This window comes from Lactuca virosa, chromosome 5, assembly GCF_052849685.1.
Source record: "Lactuca virosa cultivar CGN04683 chromosome 5, Lactuca_virosa_CGN04683_v6, whole genome shotgun sequence".
Lineage (NCBI taxonomy): Eukaryota > Viridiplantae > Streptophyta > Magnoliopsida > Asterales > Asteraceae > Lactuca > Lactuca virosa.
This window is the reverse complement of record NC_136430.1, coordinates 291528174-291537953: the sequence shown is the minus strand read 5'-3', so window position 1 is coordinate 291537953 and position 9780 is coordinate 291528174. Positions and strand designations below refer to the sequence as shown.

Here is a 9780-nt window from a genome sequence, read left to right as displayed (position 1 = left end):
ATGTTTTTGTTCCAAAATTAATGCGATATATTTTAATTTTTAAAACAATTCGACCGATTTTGCATTCCAATACAACGTAATAAAATATTATATGAAAAATATATTTTTTAAATATATAAAAGAACATATTTACATAAAAAAACATAAAAAATATTTGTATAAATTTATTTATTTTATAATACGCAAAAATATATTTGTTTTATTTAAAAAAAATTATGTAAAAGTATGTTTTTGCATTTTTTATTATTATTTATGTTTAACGATTTTCTTACTATATGAATTAGTTTTAGAAAACAAACATCAAAACCATGTTCAGCTTAGTTGGTTAAGGTGTTTCTTATGTAAATAGAGGTGGTGAGGTCAAACCCTACCACATTCAGATATTTATTTTTTAAGGCAAATAACAAAAATGGTCCCGTGGTTTTAATCTAACGAATTCAGTCCCCTCCTATACTTGAAAAGACAAAAATACCCCCACATGGGAGACACTAATGACAGAAGTTTGACGGAGTTAGTAAAAAGGATCATTTGTATAAGTTTTACAAACCACAAGACCATTTGCATCAAAAAAAAATTACAGGGACTGAGTTTGTGACTTTTAGTAAACCACAGGGACCATTTTTGTAATTTTGTCAATGATAAATAAAAATTGCATAATTGGTCCTTGTAGTTTGGTAAAAAGATAAAACTGCAGAAATGGTCCTAAGGGTAAACCCGTCATTTGCCAAAAGTTAAAAGTCATGCCGTTAAATTTAACAAGGTAGGGACCAAAACAACAACAAAACCACCAAATAACGACCTTTGATGCTAATACACTTTTTTCTGACCTTACCCACAGAAATTGACAAACCACAGGGACCATTTTTGCAACTCTGTCAAATATATTTTATCATTAATTTTATTTGTTGACACACTCTTTAATAAGTTTCATTTGTATAATTAAAAAAAGTCTTTTTTCATTTATTTTTAATTTTTTTAACCATAACACATATTTTAACAATAGATTAAAAGGTAGGTGTGTTTTATTCTTAAAAATCAATATAAATAAAATATAACTTCTTTAAATGTTTCTACATGAATTATCGAGTATTCAAGGTAGGTGTGTTTTAACCATAACTCATGTTCAAACCCATTGGTGGTGTATTGTCCGTTCGATGGTGGTGACATAGAAAGCAGGAGTCAACAGAGTTCGTGGCAGGAGGCGTTTGCTTCCGACTATCTATGCCCAAGTATAAAATATAGGTGGAGATAAGCAAAAGGGAAATCGAGGCTTTAATAAGATAGGAGCATCGCGACCTAGTTCCATCTTCCTTCAACATATGGAGGCAAACGGTGGTGGTAAATACTATGTCCAAATCAATAAAAATTCAGTAAAAAAAGCTGAGAGCACATACGGACATAGATGTAAAAAAACTGGAAATTTTGATGAATTACCTCTGTTTTTTTGCCCATATCGGGATATAGACCTGGGCCTTTCCCCATCTCTGTTCTCCTCTTCCAACTATCAGTATCAATCTGTCATATAAAATTCCACCGACAGCATAAGACAATTGAAGTAATAGAACAACATAAGAAAAAAAAAAATAGTCCTTGGTGATAGAAATCGAGAAGAGAAATCAAGACGTTAAACCGTTGGACGAAAACGCAGTGGAAAGCTAAAACCCAAAAACCTGAAACCGAAGGAAAAAGAAGGAACCCGAAAGTACTGAAACAACGGTTCGTCTTCAAGCCTCTAGATGTCGTACTCAACTCCAAAACCAAAACCGGCAAAGAAATTAGCGGTGAGATAGTTATCTGAAAGAGATTGAACCCAATCAGAATCAGAATCATAAGAAAACCTAAATTAAAGGTTCGATTTGGGAAAGTGGGAGTGTTGATGCGTTGGTGTGTAGGTTGATGGCGGTGCACAAATGACAGTACTGCCATAGCTACTTTGGAGCGCTTTTCTGGTGGGAAGAAATCAATTATGATTTTAAGCCGATGAAAACCATCCCGCCGATGAAAACCATCAACGGAGAAGATGTAGGGTTTTCAGATGGATTATGTGAGAGGTTTATATTTACCCGAATCAATTGTCGGTGAAGAGCTCTGTAAGCATTTCATTTAACCCCGATAAGAGATATAGTCATGGAGATTAGGGTAAGGCGGTGGGTGCATCAGCGAGGTGTGTAAGCATTTGATTAGAGAACAAAACTGCAGAGAAGAAGAAGCTGACACGTATATGTGACCAAGTTCAGCAATTTCACCAGGGATTATACGTCTGTTCCAAGGACACATAGCAAGGCATTAACTACCCCACGAAGAAAATAAATTGATAGAATAAAAGAAAAAAAAAATTAAAAAAAAATAATGGTGGTCCAATAAGGTTAAGTTAGTGTGCATAAGGGAACTCAAAATCAAAATTAATATGTATATAAATGACAATCTCCGTATAATGAACAGTAACAAAAACTTTATACGGTACTTGAAATATTGTCATCATGGCTTAACACTTAACACAACAATTAAGGATGCATTTTTCAATTATACAATACTTAAAAATCAAGTATTATTTTTGTTCAAGGATATTTTGTTTAATCGAATGTACTTGAAAAATTGACAGAATAAAGTGGAAAATTTTAAAGTCCAAGATCTAAACTCAAACTACTTATGAAATAATTACAATATTTAAAATCCATATGTATCAACGTGCATTTCCACAAACTTTTTTGATTAAAAAAAGGTTAGTATAACGATTTTTTAATTATTAAGTATCAACTTAATAGATAAATATAGTAAATAAAAATTAAAATTCTTCATATTATTATACATAATTGTCCGATTTACCTTTACAAAGCCAATGAAATTCGTCTTCAATGATTATTGACAAATGATCAACAAAAGGTATAAAAGAGACCCAACTAGCAAGTCCCCTCCTAGTCACTTGCTAGTTGGGGCATCTTTTATATAATTTTGCCATTAAAAAAAAAATGACATTGAATCAACAATTACATGCTTTCAATAAATTATATTTACCAAAAAACTCATCTAGGAGGACTCGAATAAAATCACCATTGTTTAACTAAAACTGCTATTATGTGTATTATATATTAAGTTAATATAATTAAAAAATAAAACAAAAATATAATTTAAATCTTTTTTAAAAATAACTGGGAGTCATTTACAATCTTAAAGTCATATGCTAATGATATAAAATTATGAAGGTAGTAAATTTAACCGCTTTCAATTTTAAATATTAAAATTATATAGATTTATAAATTTTGAAAATGTATGCAAATAAATCATCATTATAGTAACATATCCTTACCTTATGTTCTCATTGAGTTTAAATTTTGATTTTTATGCCCATTTTTATTGTATTATTCCACCATCAAAGAAAAATATCATTCATTTCAGGAGTATTTTGCACCAATTTTCTATGCTTGAAAATTTTCAGTAGATCATGCATACAGACATAATAAAACATACACATACATACTAAATATCATACAAACATAATAGATAAACAAACACAAATAAGACAATATCGTCACATACATACACATAAAGATATTGTCAAGAACAATAAGACAACAGAAATAAGATCAAACACAAAGTTTATATCATAACGCAAAAAGAGAGATAACAAAATAAAGCTTAATTAGAACCCATTGAAACTAAAAACCTTTTTCGGTAAAGACACGCTATTAACTCCATCAAACAGGATACCAACTACCGAAATTAACAATTATTGACAATTTATATAATTTTTTCGGATATTATAGCATTAAAACAACAAACTGAACATCAACACTTTTAAAATGAGGAACATGAATGCTTTATGATCAACATAATAACTTATAAGATATACTACAAAGAGCTCAATACAACCTTGTATAGATCTACTTTTACGTTTTGGTGTCTTTAATTTGTAGTTCCAGATCTTAAAGCACATACATAAAACCATTAGAATATCACAATCATAAAAATATCAAAACAGGTGATCACAAAACCATCAATGATTTCAGAACAATATATTCTCTAAAACTATCAAAATCACAAGAATATCAAGCATTTTAACAAAAATATGTACAAAAAACACTACAATTCCTTCTTTAACTGCTTTGTTTACTAAATAGATGGCATCTTCATTTTTACTTGAATAATTACGTCAAACCAAGCATAAATGACATAGATTAACAAATTTGTCAGACACAAAAAAAAAATCACCATTTGAAGTTTAAGCTCTAATAAACAAAATCAAAAACAATATATCAGATATGACAATAAAGATGACAATAGCGTTGCAAGCTAGTTGGCTTACGTTGAAGATAGAAATGGGCTTGTGTTTTTTGGAAGTGAAAGTACAAACAAATCATTTATCTAGTGAGAGAAGAAGAAGGATGAGGAGCCATGGCGGCTGATGGTAGTATTGCCAGTGGTATAGATTACGTCGATGACGGCTCTGGCTGAAGATTATAGGGTTTTTAAAGAGATGTTGACGGTGGGTGGAGGCACCGGTGGTGTCTGTTACAGATCCTATGAGAGCTGGTAGCGTTTAGGGTTAGTTCAAGGTAGTATAAGAGATGGAGAAATGAAGGTAATCAATCGCGACGGGTAGGATGCAGATCATGGTTTCATGGTCGGTACGATAATGAAAGATTGGGGTTTCGGAAAATGAGTTTTGTGATTAATAATATAAATGGATGGAAATGAGGCTTTGTGATTCTTCACAAGGTTTTGAAATCGTTGGATCAAATATATCGCTTGGTATTCATTGTATTAGACACCTTGTCAATCGGTCAATCCTCCATGTTGGCATTCTGTGTCAATCGAAGGGAAATGACTTGCGAGATTAATTATCTTTTCGTCTTGTTCACGTTTAGATAACTTTATTTTTTTTGTATGACCATTTAACTTGTTAAATGTGTTCACATATTTGTGTTCATATATTACCATTGTCACCTGCTATATGAACACATTTAACAAATTAAATAGTCAAATGTATACAAAAAAGAAAGTTGTTTAAATGTGAATATTTTTTTTACAAATTTTTTAAAAATTTTTATTATTTCTTACAATATTTTTATGATATTTTTTTCCTACGGATTTTCTAATACAATGTTTTAAATCTTTGTTTATAATTTTTTTGAACTTTTTTTAATATTTCATATAATTTTAATACAACTGGTTTATAATTTTCATACATTTTCACACAATTGTTTTATAATTTTCATATATTTAGTTTTAAACTTTCTTTTACAACATTTTTAAAATGTTTCACAGATTTTGTATGATAGTTTAATATTTTTTAATAACATTTTAAAATATTTTTGTTAAATACTAGTTTAAAACGGTGTATTAAAAAATTTAAAAGTTTATAAACTTCTAATTAAAAATTATTAAAAAGTTGGAATAATTTTAAAACATTTACATTATATAGATTTTTTTGTTTTTTATTTGCTAAGTAATATTTTCTTTTTATTTTTTTAAAAGACCCTCCATAATTATCGTTACATATTTAATTAATTTAATTTTATTATTAGATACTATTTACTTTAAAAATATTGTATATGCTTAAAAACAAAAGAAAAAAAAGTTCTAAGAGACTATATAAAATATTTCACAAAACAAAAACATATTTATTAATTTAAAAGTAAAGTTTAAAAATGATAAATATTTAATAAATATTTAGAAAATTATGGATATTTTTAAAATAACATTTGAAAAAAATAATACAAACAAATATGAAAAATAAAATCGCTATTAAAAGTGAGAAAAATGACTTATCAGGGTAACTACCTTTTCATCTTGTTCATATTTAGGTAACTTCATTTTTTTGTACATATTTAACCATTTTAACTTGTTAATTTGTTCACATATTAGCATTGTCACCTGCTATAGTCGGTGACATTGCCAATATGTGAACACATATAACAAGTTAAATGGTCAAATATGTACAAAAATAAAAAAGTTACCTAATTGTGAACAAATCGATAGAGATGATTACCCTTATAAGTCATTTTCTCTCAATTGAAAGGATGAGTTAGCTATATGAAACTGTATCAAAGGTTTGTCGATATATAAATTATACCTCTTAGTCTTAAATTTAAGACATTATGCAGAAAACACTAGTATAAATATGTACCTTTTATTATATATATATATATATATATATATATATATATATATATATATATATATATATATATATTTATTATCCTATATTTATAAATTTGATAATTATATTTATGATCTCATAATTATATGATATATATATACACACACACACACCACACTATCTTTGTATATACTCTTCCGACTATATATCATCGGTTGATCTTTGTGTGTGTGTGTGTGTATATATATATATATATATATATATATATATATATATAGAGAGAGAGAGGGAGGAGGGTTCAATTGAGAAAAAAAAGATTGAGAATTGGGGAATCATTCTCAGCCACACATTTATTTTGCCGCAAAATACTTAGGCATACCGGCGGAAATGGATAACGGATAAACATGTGTTTTCCAACCAAACATGTTTCCTTTAACTATGCTAATCATTACTTTAATATACACAAAAACATACTTTTTTTGTTTTTTTATTTTTAGAAAGACATTTTTATCGTAAAATGATATTAAATATACCAAAATTCATAATTTTTTATTCTCTATCAGATTTTTTATTATAGTACATTTGTTATTCACTTATGAATAAAACGTATGCTTAAATTTTTTTTATAGTTTAAGTATCGTTCATATATGAATATGACACGTAATAAAGTTTTCTTACTTAAAATATACTTTTTACATCATCTTTCGTCATATATTCTATTTATATATGAATAAAACGTGTATTAGTTGTCGTCATATTTTATATTCATATATGAATAAAACAATTATCAGATTGTTGTTACAGTTAATTTGTTATTCATATATTAATAAGTAGTATAAATGATACTTAAACTGTAAAATAAATTAATTATATATTTTTATTCATAAGTGAATAACAAATGTAATGTAGCAAAAATTTGATGCATTTTTATTCACTTATGAATAACGATAGCTGAAAATATAAAAAAAATAAATTTTTTATTTTATCTTAAAAGTATATCAATATGGATGTCTATTTGTAGAGAATAAAAAATCATGAATTTTGGTATATTTAATATTATTTTTCGATAAAAATAGCTTCTTAAAAATTAAAAAAACGAAAAAAACTATGTTTTTGTATATATTAAGGTAATGATTAACATAATTTAAGGAAACATGTTTTGTTGGAAAACACATGTGTATTCCTTTCTCATTTCCGCTGGTATAACGGAGCCTTTTCCGGCAAAAATAAATGAGTGGCTGAGAATGATTCTCCCATTCTCAACCTTTTTTATTTTCTCAATTGAACTTACCTATATATATATATATATATATATATATATATATATATATATATATATATATATATATATATATATATACACCTTAATTATGATTATTTTAACAAGATATTTGGGCAGCGTAACAATTAAGTATAATGCATATCCTAAATCTTACCTAGCATAACTCCTAGGTACTTATAGTTTACTAAGGAGTTGGTCATTATAACATCTCGGTAATACTTAACCCTAAATTATCAGGCATCATATCTTTTACACACAGATCGTGGCCTAAATCTAGGCATAACATCTATAGTTATACTATCCTAAGGCATTTTACTTATGACATCTAGGTATTATCTATTCCTAGACTATCATAACTCTTAGGCACAATATCATATCTTACAACTAGGCATGGTGTTTATAGCTAAGTTAGCCTAAGACATCTAGCTTTATAAAATGATTTGATATTTATAACATAAACATTTTTACAAAACCATTTGATAAGCATGTATCCCCCCCCCCCCCCTTATATTATATAAAACGATAGAAAAAAGGGTCGTGAACTCACTTGTAAAGTGTGAAACCACTGAAGTAGGGTAGAATCATGACTTGGGACTCGAAGATTGCCTCGGGATCGACCGGGCTCGAGAACTACCTTACTAACAACTAGAATACATAAGTAATAACTATAACAGCCCAAATTTCCAATAAAATTTTTCATTTTTAAGTAACGAAATCATTTCCGTAAAATATAAAATTCCAATCACATTGTTTTCAAAATCCATAATATCAAACATTTTATTCATAATATCAGAGTGTCCCCAAATGAAATACCGGAGAGTACATGACGCGCCATCACGCCGGGCTCTTTTCCTTAGATGCCGAAGTACCCGAAACAACCAACAAACAGTAAGCTAATGCTTAGTGAGTTCCTCAAAGCATACCCCACACAATCCACATAATTACATAAACCATATTAGCTATATCAGCTACATATACCACATAAGTCATGCATACAAACATATAAGGATGTCATGGAAACCTTCCAAGGTCTTACATCGGGTGCCACTAGACCCCCCACGTGGTCTTAACCTTCCAAGGTCTTACATCGGATGCCATTGTCGTTTTATTTAAATAAATTTTTTTATGTTGTTTTTTTGACATTTTGTTCGTTTAAATTATATAATGATTTTTTTTACCTTTTTTCGAATAAAGAAAATAAAACAATAACCGGAATAACTATCACTCTTCCAATAAATTTATTTAATATTTGTTTTTTAATCTTTCTTTAACGATATATATATATATATATATATATATATATATATATATATATATATATATATATATATATATATATATAAAAGTTTACTTTGTTTTTTTCCAAAAATAGTAATACGAAAAAAATATAATTATTTTGGCAATAAATGAAGAAGTAGTACAATATAAACGAATGATGTAAAGGAAAAACACATAAAACCATAAAAACCGAATAAAAGAACAAACACTAACATATAAGTAGGGCTATAAACGAACCAAATGAACACAGACAATGGCTGTAAACGAACCAAACGAACTGATAAACAAATGAGATTTTCTTTTTCGTGTTCGTTCGTTTAAAAAATTGTCGTGTTCATGTTCGTTCATTTATATTCGTGAACGTACTAAACGAACATAAACGAACAAAGATAAACAAACACAACTGAACACATATAAACATAAACGAACATATAATATGGTAATATAATAAAAAAAATTGAACATAAATGAATATAAATAAATTAAACGAACAAACATACATGAACGTAAACGAACGGTCACGAACATAAATGAACGAACGAGACCATTGTTCATGTTCGTTCGTTTAACTAAACAAACGATAATTTTTGTTCATGTTAGTTCATTTATTAAATAAACAAACATAAACGAACTTCCCGCCGAATAGTTCACGAACCTTACCAAATGTTTAACTCGTTTACAGCTCTACATATAAATGAATGATGTAAACAAAAAACAACATTAAATAATTATATTGGACGAACAAAAAAAAACATTAAAAATTATATTTAGTAAAACGTCAAAAATATTAAAATATTTTTAAACCTCAAAAACAAAGATAAATATTAAAATAATAATAATAATAATAATAATAACAATAAAATTAATAATAATATGGTTTTTTATAATTTAGATAATTGATTTATAAAATAAAAATAATTTTATAAATAATCTATATTAATTAATAAATATAAAAAACAATTATATATATATATATATATATATATATATATATATATATATATATATATATATATATATATATATAATTGTTAAAAGAAAAAGAAAAAAGAAAGAAAGGGTAATTTGGTCTTTTTTTATGGACCAAGGACCAAAACTGAAAATTCGACCAAACCACAAG

At 27.4% G+C, this 9780-nt stretch overlaps 1 long non-coding RNA gene across 3 annotated transcripts; it reads right to left on the bottom strand.

Moving 5' to 3' along the window:
• Window positions 1–1004: 1004 nt before the first annotated feature.
• LOC145112102 (uncharacterized) lies at window positions 1005–4653 on the bottom strand. 3 transcript variants are annotated; one of them, XR_013710437.1, is made up of 3 exons: window positions 4304–4653; window positions 1435–2260; window positions 1005–1345 (listed from the first exon to the last, which is right to left on the bottom strand). It is a non-coding gene; the product is annotated as an uncharacterized LOC145112102 (long non-coding RNA). The 3 variants fall into 3 exon arrangements; XR_013710438.1 differs by lacking the exon at window positions 4304–4653 and having other exon boundaries at window positions 1435–1794; window positions 2064–2289; XR_013710436.1 differs by lacking the exon at window positions 4304–4653 and having other exon boundaries at window positions 1435–2330.
• Between the last annotated feature and the right edge of the window lie 5127 nt (window positions 4654–9780).